Genomic DNA, 13,665 nt, shown 5'->3' with positions numbered 1-13,665 from the left:
TTGGCTTATTTCACAATAACTACTCTTCCTCTCCCTCCACCATATCGATGAAGGAAGGTTATATGTTTGTATTTGGCAATAGGTAATTATGACGTTTAGAATCAAAGGGGAATAGTTCAGTTAATTGTGCTGGGATATTTATTTGAATAAAAATAGAGCTAATAGGAATGCATACTTTCCATGAGATATCAAAATAAATTCCAGATTAAAATATTTAATGTAAAAATTAAAATCTTAAAATCGCAAGAAATATGGATGATGTTTATTTGATCTCTGAGGAAGTGAATTCCTTTCAAATGGGAATTAAACTGAAGGGAGAATTCACAAAAACAATTTGTTACCCAACATAAAAGTTAAAAACAAACATCTTCAATAAACTGAGAAATATATTTCCATTACATATACAAATGATTACATCTCTGAAAAAGACAAGCCTCCCTTCATCCTCCCCCAAACCCCACCACTTCAGCAAAAAATGAAGAATCAATCAATAAATGATTAATAAATAATCCGTTTCCCTAAAAGGAAAGTAGAAATGTCTAATATGTATATTAAACATTTTCAACGTGTCCCAGTCATTTTTATCCTTGAAACTTACTCTAAGGAAGTATCAGATGAGACATGTACAAGAATTTTTCTTTTTTTTTTTTTTAAAAAGCATAGGTTCCAGTTGTTCTTTTTCTCAGTCACCACAGATGAGGTTGATATTAACATGTACAAAAATTCCACACAATAATGTTTAATGAGTTTATTCTATGGATAAAATAGACTGAAGGATTTACATGCTTTGGGGCACAAAAAATGCCAGCATTATTTTGCTTCAAATCAGTGTATTATGACACAGTGATTTTATATTCCACAGTAAATTAACAGATAGGAACTTGGTTAAATAAGCTTTAATAGAAAATTAAGTAGCCATTTAATTACGTTTTGTCATACTGCTGTAAAATAAAATTTGGAGAGTGGGGAAGGGGTAACAAAGATAAACAGAATGACCTTAGTTTTCTCAGAAGCAGAATTAATCCACAAATATATTTCCACTATGAGCCAAAAAAACTTGACATTAATTCATGGTGGTGCTGAGATCACTCTACAGATTCCCTCCCCCTACTTTCCTTCCTTCTCTCTTGCCCTTCTTCCTTCCTCACTTTCTCAGTCCTTCTTTATCTCTTGCTCTCTCTCACTTTGCAAAATTTTTCCACTAAATATGTCTTAGTTGTGTTTGTGGAAGAAATTAAATATTATCCAAAAATAGCAACAATTGTCTAGGCAGTTTTTCTTTTCCACGTCTGAAAATCTTCTCTTTTGCTGCTTAATACATCCCTATTTTCTTCCAGTTCTCATTTCTTTCTCAGTGTGTCTGTGATTTTAGATGGGATCTCTACCTTCCTCTTTTTTTTTGACGTTTTCCTTTCCTTTGGCTTTTGGGAGAACTTTATCCTCTACATTACCAATTTGATTTCAGCAATATCTATTAATTGCCTATAAAATGATTCTTTAAAATACCATTGTATACTTGCCTTTTTTTTCTTTCAGTCTTTCACTGTTCCATGTAACATAATAAAATAAAACTAATACAGAATCAAAATTAACCTAAATTCACTGTTTGTTTGTTTTTCTGAGTAATATCTGTTTTCTAAATCTCAGTGTATACTTTGTAATATTATCTATACTATCTGTAAATATATTTTATAGGCATTTTTAATACTTTTGAGAGTTTGGAGAAACTGAATTATAAGGTATTTTATCTTTTTTTTTTTTTTTTAGGGCCGCACCTGAGTTATATGGAGGCTCCCAGGCCAGGGGTTGAACTGGAGCTGTAGCTGCTGGCCTATGCCAGAGCCACAGTAACTCCAGATCTAAGCTGCATCTGCGACCTACAGCACAGCTCACAGCAATGCCAGATCCTTAACCCACTGAGCGAGGCCAGGGATTGAACCCAAAACCTCATGGTTCCTAGTCGGATTCGTTAACCATTGAGCCACGATGGAACTCCTAAACCATTTTAAATAGAAATTCTAAGGCCATGAATTTGAGTGATTTTTTTAATTATTAAAATTTCACCAAAATAAGGGAATTCAAAGAAGAACTTTCTTTGAAACAAAAGAACTTATAATTATTTCATGGTTTTTTGCCAATATGACTTTCAAATTACATTTATATTCCTTTTTTCTTGAAATTTGGAAGTTTGATATTTCTGTATTCAAAAACCTATAAGTGCCCTCTCCATTTAACTCACCTGATGGCCTTCCAGAAATCCAGTCAGACTTTTATGGTTAATTTTAAACACTGATACTTGTAATACTCGGTAAGCTCACTAATAGTAAATATCATGTACCTCAACAATTTTAGACATAGTTTAAATTTTTTTTTCTTTTCCTCACCTTTAATCCCCTTCCCTTTCCTCTGTTGTCATCCCTCATTACTCTTTTCCTGTCCATATTCTAGCCTCCATAAATTATCCTTGTGTTTCCAAACATCTCATTTCAGAATCAGGGTATTTTTCTATTTCAGTTTAAATAGACCTTTCTTGGAGGTACTGTCATGGCTCAGCAGAAAATGAATCTGACTAGCATCAGGTTCATGAGGTTGCAGGTTTGATCCCTGGCCTTGCTCAGTGAGTTAATGATCCAGTGTTGCCATGAGCTGTGGTGTAGATCACAGGCACAGCTCGGATATGGCATGGCTGTGGTGGAGTAAGTACTGGTTCAACCAAATGGGAAATGGCCACAGTTTTGCTTCTTATTTTCTGCTCTTACATCCTACAGGCCCCAATTGCCTTAAAGAATTTTATCAGTCACCATTTATCAGTCCAACTGGCAGAGTGTGTACCAACAAGTTCATGTGCTACATTCAATAAAATCTTTGGGGAGTGAAATAAGTGCAGGTAAGAGAAGGTATATTCATGAAAGCATAGCAACTTCTTATTTCTTGAGTCAATAGCAAAGCAAAGCAAAGAAAGATGATCAGCATTTTCTTCTCTGAATATCTATTCTTTCATTTTTCTCTTAGCTACCTGTGGGAGAGTTATTCTATACAGGGATCGATACAGAATTTACCTACTAAATAATCATAAATCTTAGAAAATATCAAAAATACCAAGTTTGTTGAGAATTATAATGCTGCAGATTAAGATTATCTCCGTATCTAAAAGTTCAGCAGTAAAAATTTTAAATTTTGAAAATAACTGCAATTTTAAGTTTAGCCCAATAGAGAATTGACTTGATACCTATAAAATATCTGTGGATATTTTACCACTACTGGGAAGAGTCCCCATATTCCTCCAGGTATGTTTATGGGGTGACAAAATATATCTTAATGTATTCTGTCCAACTTATAAAGTTCTTAGATCCATCAAGAATAGCAATCAGAAAATTAACTCTGAAATAAACAATTTTAAATATTACTAACACACTTCTATTTCTTGCGGAATTTGCACATTTAAATATATTGATATCAATCAGTTGTACACACAGAAAAATGCCATGCATGTATGTTTATTATATGCAGTTGTGATTCAGAAATCGTACTATATACACATAAATACACAGATACAGAAACGCAAAGATACATAGACACATGCATACACATACTCATGTGCATGCGTGCTTAGACGTCTATACATATAAGGCCATGGAGTTCATGTGATCCAGAACTACAAAAAGACTTATTCCTATTGAAATAATAGTGATATAAAAATGATTCACTACTTTAGTGGGGACTAAGATATATTTTAACTTGATTGATTTCAAGGAGGAAATGAAAATGATTGCTCTCTTGGTCGGGTTCTATAGAAGCAGAGCCTAAGAGGATTCAACTGTCCCTGATTTTAGATGTCCCTTGTGCCAGATATGAGGTGTGGGATGGCATCTCTTTGGTGACATAGCTTTCACGTGGTGAGGTCATTTCTCCAGAGAAGAGGGCAGATATGAACCATTAGTAACCAACACTCATAGCAGCTGGGGATAGGTGTACCTGCCTTAAATAAATCTTGGTAGAATACTGACAGTGTCCAATAAAATTATGTACAGTCTTTATTGAAGCAATCAAACACATTTTGATATGAATAATACTTTCCTTTCCTCAGCCATTCTTATTTTGCTTAATGTTCTAATTTTTTTTATTGATATTTTATTTTCCCTAAGACAATTAACCTTTCTTATCCTTTGTTTTCAAACATTACTACACAGTCATCCTGAAACTAGTATAAAGGGACAACGACCAGAAAGTCCCAACTCTTCTGTAACTGCTCTAGGCTTCTACCATCATTCTTCACTCTTCACTAAAACATTATGTTGGTAACTCAAAATTTGGCCAGATGGTTATTATACTTATAATCTATGATAATAATTACTATTCTGTTATCTGGAACTCATTTATTATTATGTCACTTGGAATTCAATAACAATATTTTAGTAGAGGGTATTTATAATAAATTCTATAATGGAATTAATTTGTTATTTTAGAAATCTTCAAAATAATTTTTGAGGAAAGATTTGATAAATTCATTAACACTTCTATGGTTTACTTAAATTGCTTTAATTTTGAATATCATAAGGACCTTTCACTGGAAGAGTTCATATTATACTATTATTTCAGTGAATATTGGATATAGATTCAGATGTGCATTTTGAGTACCACTGTAAAATAAATGACTATTGCCTGGAATAACTCCTTTATAAATTGTGATGCAATTTCGTGAAGCTGTATAACAGTTTAACTGTCGTGGGTGGGATACATGATGTTTTAAAATCAAGAAAATGGACATTCATTATCAATAAAACTTTGAATTTTTGCACCAAAAGCTATTTTATTAAACAATGAAAGTAATCACGTTAAGTGTAATAACAGTAGAAAATTAATAATAGCAGAAGTTTATATAAGCAGAGTTTTGAACCTTTTCAATATACGAACATATTTAATCCTCACAACAGCCCAATGAAGCATACCTAGTGAATGTTCCTAATTTTTGTATGAGAAAACTGATTCACAGCATGATTAAGTGACTTGCCTGAGGTCACAAACCAAGTATGAGATAGTCCCAATTCAGACAGTCTGATTCCTCCAGTTCCATTTTTCTTTTTCAATATTGCTTTGACTATTCAGTCTTTTGTGTTTTCATACAAATTTTTTAAATGTTTTGTTTTCTGTGAAAAATGTCTTTGGTAACTCGGTAGGGATTGCACTGAATCTGTAGATTGTCTGGGGTAGAATAGTCATTTTGACAATATTGATTCTTCCAGTCTGAGAGCATGGTGTATCTCTTTCCACCTGTTTGTGTCATCTTTGATTTCTTTCATCAGCATCTTATACCTTTCAGAGTACAGGTCTTTTGGCTCCTTAGGTAGATTTATTTCTATGTATTTTATTCTTTTCAGTGTGAGGTAAATGGGATTGTTTCCCTAACTGCTCTTTCTGATCTTTCTTTTTAGTATATAGAAATGAAATAGATTTCTGTATATTAATTTTGTATTCTGCAACTTTACCAAACTCATTGATGAGCTCTAACTGTTTTCTGGTAGCATCTTTGGGATTTTCTATGTATAGTATCATGTCATCTGCAAACAGTAATAGTTTTACTTCTTTTCCAATTTGGATTTCTTTTCTTTCTTTTTCTCCTCTGATTTCCATGGCTAGGAGTTCCAAAACTACGTTGAATAATAGTAGTGAAAGTGGACATCTTTGTCTTGTTCCTGATCTTAGCACAAATGCTTTCAGGTTTTCACCATTGAGTATGATGTTAGCTGTAGGTTTGTCATATATGGCTTTTATTATGTTGAGGTTAAGTTCCCTCTATAACCACTTTCTGGAGAGTTTTTATTACAAATGGGTGGTGAATTTTGTCAGAGATTTTTCTGCACCTATTGAAATGACCAGATGGTTTTTATTCTTCAGTTTGTTGATGTAGTGTATCACATTGATTTGTGGATATTGAAGAATCTTTGCATCTCGGGGATAAATCCCACTTGATTATGGTATATGATTATTTTAATATATTGTTGGGTTCAGTTTGCTAATATTTTGTTGAGGATTTTTGCATCTATGTTTATCAATGATATTGGCCTATAATTTTCCCTTTTTTTGGTGACATTTTTGTATGGTTTTGTTGTCAGGGTGATGGTAGCCTCATAGAATGAGCTTGGGAATGTTCCTTCCTCTGCATTTTTTGGAAGAATTTTAGCAGAGTAGGTGAATGTTTGGTACAATTCACCTGTGAAGCCATCTGGTCCTGGCCTTTTTTTTTTTTTTTTTCCCGGAAGTTTTAAAATCACAGTTTCAACTTCAGTACTTGTGATTGGTCTACTCATATTTTCTATTTCTTCCTGGTTCAATGTTGAATGGTTGTACCTTTGTAAGAATCTTTCCATTTCTTCTGGGTTGCCATTTTATTAACATATAGTTGCTTAGAGTGGTCTAGAGTGGTCTCTTTTGATCCTTTGTATTTCTGTGGTGTCAGAATTGAGTGCTTAGCCACATCTCTAACTGAAGTATTCTCATGAGTAATTACTCTTCCTTCCAAGTGACAATCTACATATACACCAGGAGTATTTAGGACTGCTCTTGGCCACATGCATTGAAAGTTACCAGCAAGGAGGTTTTCTAAATAAACCAAGAGCATTAGCCTTAAAACTGTTAGGATGCTATGATGATATCGCATTGGTGCTCTTATCCCCCCCCCCATTCCTTCTGTCATCTTCTCACCTCTCTCTTTCTTCCTGTTTTTATTTATAGGTATAATGCACTATTTTAAAAGAAAATAACTGGCCAATGGATTTTAAAAAATGCCTAAGATTATGCAAATCAGAAAGTGAGGCAAGAAATTTGATGTTTATGAAAGTAGTATAGCTGTAACTATTCTATAAATATTAACTAAAGTATTATTATATACTTAAAGTATAAATGCCTACTATATGCCTTTTCAGTTTGCTTTCTAGAATCTGACTGATACTGAAAGTTAATTGAGGAGTTATAATAAAGTGTTTATGTTACTGATGGCTAGATAGAGTTTTGCAGTTTAATTTTTTAATGTCATTGTTTTTAGGTATTGAAAACATCATATATTCTAAAGTAGTACTGGTATTTGATATTTTGGGGGACATATGCTCACCTTATCATTTTATTGACCTTTTATTAGATTTATTTTGGAATCTTTAGAAAATTTTCCTGGAATAAAGTAAAAATATGTGTTTGTAACTTTCAGCATCAAAAATTAGTTATGGTTATTATCTCTACTTACTTATTTTTTCTATTCTGAAGTTTTTGCTTCCTTTATAAAGTGAAGAAATCTCTTTTTAGAAAGTTAAGAACCTCTTGGTGTTTAACTCTCTTTGGAAAGGGAAATTAGCAGCTGTAGAGTATTATTCAGACTTGGTCTGATTGTATATCTAGAAATGAAGTCCTACCTTAACTGTTTAATTAAAGATCGGAAGAAAATATTTAAGCAGGTGTTAATCAAGTCTTTAAAAAATATTGTATACCCCAGCTTTTCCAGGTGCAGTTCAAGTTTTTTTCCACCTACAAAATAAAGCAGAAACTAGATAGAGACATAAAGTCTATTTTGAGGCCAGGAAGTTTATTTCTTAAAGTTGAAGAATCATCTGACTATCACCCAACACAGAGTATTGATTCCTTTTGGAGAAACAGTACACCTTAAACTTTTTAATCTAGCTTTATAATTGACATGGCTTTATTTGTAATTGATAGACATTAAGTTACGTATCAGATGTGTAACTTTATAAATTTTGCTGTATTTTTACATATATTTATATACACATTCGTGAAACTATCAATACAATCAAGATAATAAAAAACATTTTAATGTAAAATAAGCATGCATAAAGCATTCAGAACAAAGTTGTATAACTTAGTGATTTAGCACACATGCAAAAACACTCAGCCACCCCTCTGTCCAGAAATTCAGTGTCAGACCCAAAACTCTCCCTGACGACATTACTGCTGTGGTGCAGCAGTTTATTGATCCTGCATTGTTTCTGCTACAGTGGTGTGGATTTAATCCCTGACCTGGCACACTGGATTAAGGATCTGACATTGCTACACAGATTTGATCTGATCCCTGGCCGAAGAAATTTAATATGCCATGGATGCTGCCAAAAAAAAAAAAAATTCACATGTGCTCCACTAATCATTATCACTTCTTCAGAGAAGTAAATCTTACAAGGTTTTTTAGTAATTTTTTTCTTTATAGATTTATCAAATGAATTTTCATTTATAAACATTATAATTAATTTTATCTATTTTTAAACTTTATATAAATGGAAAGATATATATTCTTCAGTATCTGGTTTATTTTGCTCAATATTATATTTATGAGAATTGAATTTTATCACATAATTTTTGTATTACAATAATAATGATAATATGTTTTTTTCCTATACTTTGTTGATTTGGTAAGTTACACTTAGTTATATTTAAATATCAAACCAGTCTTGCAGTCTTAGAATAAACCCAACTTGGCTGAGAGAGACAGAAACATACTAGAGAGAGAGAGAAAGATTTATATATATGACTGTATTCCATTTGTTAATTTTTAAAGATTTTTTTTATGTGAATGAGAATGGTATACTGGCTTCAGCAAATAAGAAATTAAAAAAATACAGGTTAATGGCAAAGTGTGGGAGACTTACAGGCCTAAGGTGTTTGAACACAAAGTCTGATCAATAATTGACTGATCACTAAGATATGATGACATAGGGGTGACCTCTAGGATGCCAGTCTTAAGGATTAAAACAATAGGCGTTCCCATCGTGGCACAGAAGAAATTAATCCAACTAGGATCCATGAGGATGCAAGTTCGATCCCTGGCCTCGCTCAGTGGGTTAAGGATCTGGCATTGCCGTGAGCTGTGGTGTAGCAGGTGCGGCTCAGATCCCGTGTTGCTGTGGCTGTGGTGTAGGTCAGCAGCTGTAGCTTCTATTCGACCCCTAGCCTGGAAACTTCCATATGCCACTAGTGCAGCCCTAAAGATAATAATAATAACAACAATAATTTAAAAAACACCAAAGAATCAGTGGTGGCATATCACAGGGAAGAAAGACTCCAAATGATTGGTCCAGGTAAGTTATTAAATAATAAAAAGCATAAACAGAGCTACCTGGAATAGGGATCAGAATCTAAGACCAAGGCTTGGCTTCCCCACTTCATGATTTTTCCAGGTTAAATGCTCTTGGAGAGAATAGCAGGTGAATTCCTCACCTTGGCAAACCATTATCTTTCTTTTCTTCCATTTATTACCTGTTTACTTCCTTTCCTTCCTTCATTTGCTATTCCTTTATTTCTGATATATATAGATATACATATATATATGTTTGTTTTTTTGTTGTTTGTTTGTTTGTTTGTTTTGCTGAGTACCTACAGTAGTATTCCTGTAAGTTATAGTGTGACTCCACATAATTGTATGCATATTTTGGTCCAGAAAACACAAATATTTGCTGTAAAAATGAAAATGTTTATATAATGTCTTGTTAGCAATGGTTACCTCTATCTATATGGTAAGTATTGCTGTTATCTTATGTTTCTTTTTTGGAACATGTCTGTACTTTTTAAAGTTTTCTGCATCAAATATGTAGCCATTCCCGTAAACCTCCTGGGTTTACAGGAGGTAAATAAATGCTATTTATTAGCTGAATAATTAAATTTAGCAATTAAAGTAAAAAAAATAGGTAACTGAAAATGGAATAATTCAAAAATGCAAGAGAAATTTTAAATATAAAAATATAGTGTTCGTAGAATCTAAATTTTAAGATTGTTCTTGAGATTTAAAAGAATTGGGACAGAATGTTTCATTTGTTCATACTTTGGGACACACCGAGATATATTTTATAGTATTGAAAAATACAGAATCAATATTTTTAAAACATTTTTTATAAGCTCAAACTGAACTATATTATGCCAAGAGCATTTTGCCTCAATTTTTAATACCATGTGTCATTCAATGAAAGCTAATCCATATGTTTGTGGTTTATTTCAATTAAATTATCAAAATATTGATTTGAAGAGCCACTTGGTATCTAAAGAGAAGTTTTAGAGTTTTGAAAAGAGGTTATTTAAATTAAAAAAAAAAGGTTATTTTACTGTACTAATGGTAAGAAAATCAAAATATTATGGAAGATGCAGAACAATTTTTAAGTTTGAACACTATGTTTTTTGGGTACTAACAGAAAATATTAGCGTTATTTAAAAGGGGATAAATATGTTTCTCTTGGCGATTAGAGTCCCTAAGTCTCATTCTGCTTTTAAGCAATTGTGTGCAAGTACAAAACAATATTTTTGTGAAAAAGTCTCCTTCCAGAATATCTGTTGAATGTTTTCCAGTTTTGCACACATCACCCAACAAAACTTCCAGCTTGCGAATTAATTCCACCAATATATTTTGGAAAGAAATCTTAAAATATTATCTAAACTCAAGTTTTGTTCTGTTTGTTTGCTTGTAATGCTCTTGGTGTTTTAAACCTTCCTAACTCTTTCTCTCTCTTTTTATAACTTACTGTGGAGATGAAACTATAGTCATAAAATTCTTCTCCCCACCCCTAGATATGTTGATTGTGAATATGAAAGTTGCTCTATTTCTGACACTACATAAGCATGTGTCTACAAATGCATTCATGTGCTTCATGAGTTTGAAAACATGCAAATCACATGGGAAAACATTTGGTACAACACTCGCAATCGATGTATACCTATTCACATCTGGAATAGCTTGAAGCCTCTATAGCCTGATTCTATTCCTGTGGAACTGAAGAGGTGTAACTTCATCAAAACTGGCAAATCTTTGTAAAAATACATTTATTTTGGAAATGCCAACCACCTTAATTATGTTTCCTACCAGGCCACATCACATCATCACACTAAAATATGTCAAATAATGTATTTTAATGTTTGACATTATGAATAAATTATATTTATAATTATATTTATACATTATATTTAATACATTATTGAGATCACAATAATTTTAGTGTTTAAAATATCCCAGACAATGTGCTAAGAGCTTTCTCTATTTTAATTCGCCTCACATCAGTGAAAAAACACTTAATTGTCTTTGCCTCACCTCTGTTTTCTAAGTACCAAAAACCTCACCCTCCCACAAACTTTTTCTTTTTTTGAAGATTTTTATTCAAGTCGTGCATTTCTCTAGTCAGTAAATGAATGCTAAAGCTTACATGCCATACTTACTTATCATATATACCTCATTTGTACACATTTTTTAGAGCAATCTTAGATTGCATTGTATTTCCCTACATTTTCTTTGCATAATGTGTTGGGGCATCAGCTGTGGAGTTCTGTAATCCCGATTACCTTTATTACTTTCATCATCTAGTAAGTGTGTCACCTTGTGCAAGTTTAAAAACTTCCTTTAATATTAGTTTCTTCATGAAAAGAACATCTGATTGGAGGAGTTGCTTTGAAGATTATGTAAGATAACTGCCTAGCATAGTTCCAGGCATATAATAAGCATTCTCTAAATAGTATTGAATAGATTGCATGAGTTTATGTTATAGCCCTTGTGCATCTTTATTTTTTTAATTAAAATTTTATTTATTTATTTATCTATTTATTTGCTTTTTAGGGTTCTACTCATGGCATATGGAAGTTCCCAGGCTAGGGGTCTAATCAGAGCTGTAGCTGCCAACCTATGCCACAGCAACACTGATCCAAGCCGCATTTGCGACCTACACCACAGCTTACGGCAACACTGGATCCTTAACCCACTGAACAGGGCCAAGGATCAAACCCACATCCTCATGGATACTAGTCATATTCATTACCATTGAGTCACAACTGGAACTCTCCCTTGTGCATCTTTAATTTAGAGGCTTTTAAACCAGTGACTCAACTTTGAGTTGGATAATGATGTTACTTTGCTAGAGGGGCATAATCACAGTTAGCCTAGGGCTATGTAAGCTACCCCTTCTTCCTGTCATACTTTTATTACATTCTCTGAATTTTCTAAGGGTCAATTTGATAAAAATAAAGTCAGCCACATTTACTTGTTTCTTTTAACTATGTTGAATACATTTACGGTAAGTTTTACTACATGGAATAATTTTACTAACCATTGGAGTTTCCTGTGAAGTTTTATTTGACAATTTTTATTCTCTTTGCCTCACAGTATTCTCAGTAATTTTAATTTGTCTCTCCTTGACTACTGCTTTCTATAACTAGAAGGAACTAAAATAAAAAGTAGAGACTGTCTGTTGTGAGCTAGGACTACCATGACATATCGAATCCCAGACTGGGGATAAGAGAGATGGAGTATTCAAGAGTGAGACCACATAATATATTGTTCAAAACAGAAATCATTTGAGAGAGAAAGGGGCTACTAAAATACCTAACTGATATTATTTTATCTACCACAAGGGAAGAAACAGGAATGCTCTGGTCCAGGATGTCTGGTCATCCCACTTACAGAACAGACTGAAAGGAAGAGGAAGACTGATGTGCATTGAAAGAGGAGACTGAAATAAAATATAATAGGGAGTTCCCGTTGTGGCTCAGTGGAATGGAACCCGTTTAGTAATCATGAGATGCAGATTCACTCAGTGGGTTAAGGATCTGGTGTTGCCATGAGCAGTGGTTTCGGTCGCAGGCATGGCTCAGATCTAGTGTGGCTGTGGCTGTGGTTGTGGCCGGCACCTGCAGCTCCAATGTGACCCCTAGCCTGGGAACTGGGAACTTCTACATGCCTCGGGTGCAGCCCTAAAAAGCAAAAAAAAAAAAAAAACCAAACCAAAAAAAAACCAAAAAAAAAAAGAAAGGAAAGAAATAAGATATAATAGGAGGCAGATCAGTCAGAGAGATCAATCAAAAATATATTCATAAGACTGTATTAAAATATATTTATATGTTAGAATGTATTCAAAACTATGTTTTAATAATATGTAAATATATTCTTCATGAAAAATTTTTAGTGAAAATATTTTTGTGTTGGATATATTTTTATGGATATGTATTTATATTGGGGCAGAGAGAAATTGAGCATTCCTTAAGCTACTGTTATGAAGACAAATTAAAAAAATGGTCAACTAAAACTTTACAGAAATCTTGACAAGATGGTTAAACTATCCTTTCTAATACAGAAGGTAGTAATTTATTTTTTAAATTTTAGCACCTAAAGTCTAATCCTTCAACCAATTAACTTTCAATGAATTTGCTTATAGTTTATAGACTTTCAGGGATTGGCCTGGTAAATTTTAGTTCAGAGAAATGTATTGAACATAATCAGTATTAGGAATGAAAACTCGTTAAGAATTTAAATCAGGATTGCTTTAATTTTGAGCTATTATGCATAAGTGTAAAGGGAATATATTTCTGCGTGGGTTGCTTTATCTCTTTTTTTATTGGCTGCTTCAGTGGAAATCCTACTGGTCAGGGGATTAGCCAAAATGTAGGTGGGGGAAAAAGTAGGAAGCAATGTGGAAAAAAAGAGGGTAGGACGAAGTTAAAATGGGCTTGGAATTCTCTACAAAGTAGAATAATCGAGTCCTTAACACAGAGTTAGAGTTGTCTTCTGTGTTTTGAATTTAAGCAGTTTAAATATTCTTAGGGATGGAAATATTTTCTTAGCATAAAACACAGGTGCAGGTACTGTGCAGCCAAGGAAAAGCATTGGTAAACATTTGAACGTCCTTCCAATGGTATGGTCCA

At 33.1% G+C, this 13,665-nt stretch overlaps 1 protein-coding gene across 4 annotated transcripts in view; it reads left to right on the top strand.

The window, feature by feature from the left end:
* LOC110259422 (endogenous retrovirus group K member 9 Gag polyprotein) overlaps nucleotides 1-13,665 on the top strand; it is a 789,250-nt gene that overhangs the window by 416,576 nt on the left and 359,009 nt on the right. The window contains exon 6 of one of the 4 annotated variants that reach the window (XR_014838259.1): nucleotides 2,769-2,887. The exons of the other annotated variants lie outside the window; for them this stretch is intronic. The gene's annotated coding sequence lies outside the window, so the exon portion shown is untranslated. The remainder of the gene's footprint in view (nucleotides 1-2,768; nucleotides 2,888-13,665) is intronic. 4 annotated transcript variants of the gene reach the window in all.

The sequence above is a fragment of the Sus scrofa genome, chromosome 2, assembly GCF_054392235.1.
Source record: "Sus scrofa isolate SSC_HxYL_T2T_F1_AM1 chromosome 2, Sscrofa_HxYL_maternal_Yorkshire_Landrace_v2.0, whole genome shotgun sequence".
NCBI lineage: Eukaryota > Metazoa > Chordata > Mammalia > Artiodactyla > Suidae > Sus > Sus scrofa.
Note: the sequence above shows the minus strand (reverse complement) of the source record. Positions and strands in the feature narration are given on the sequence as shown.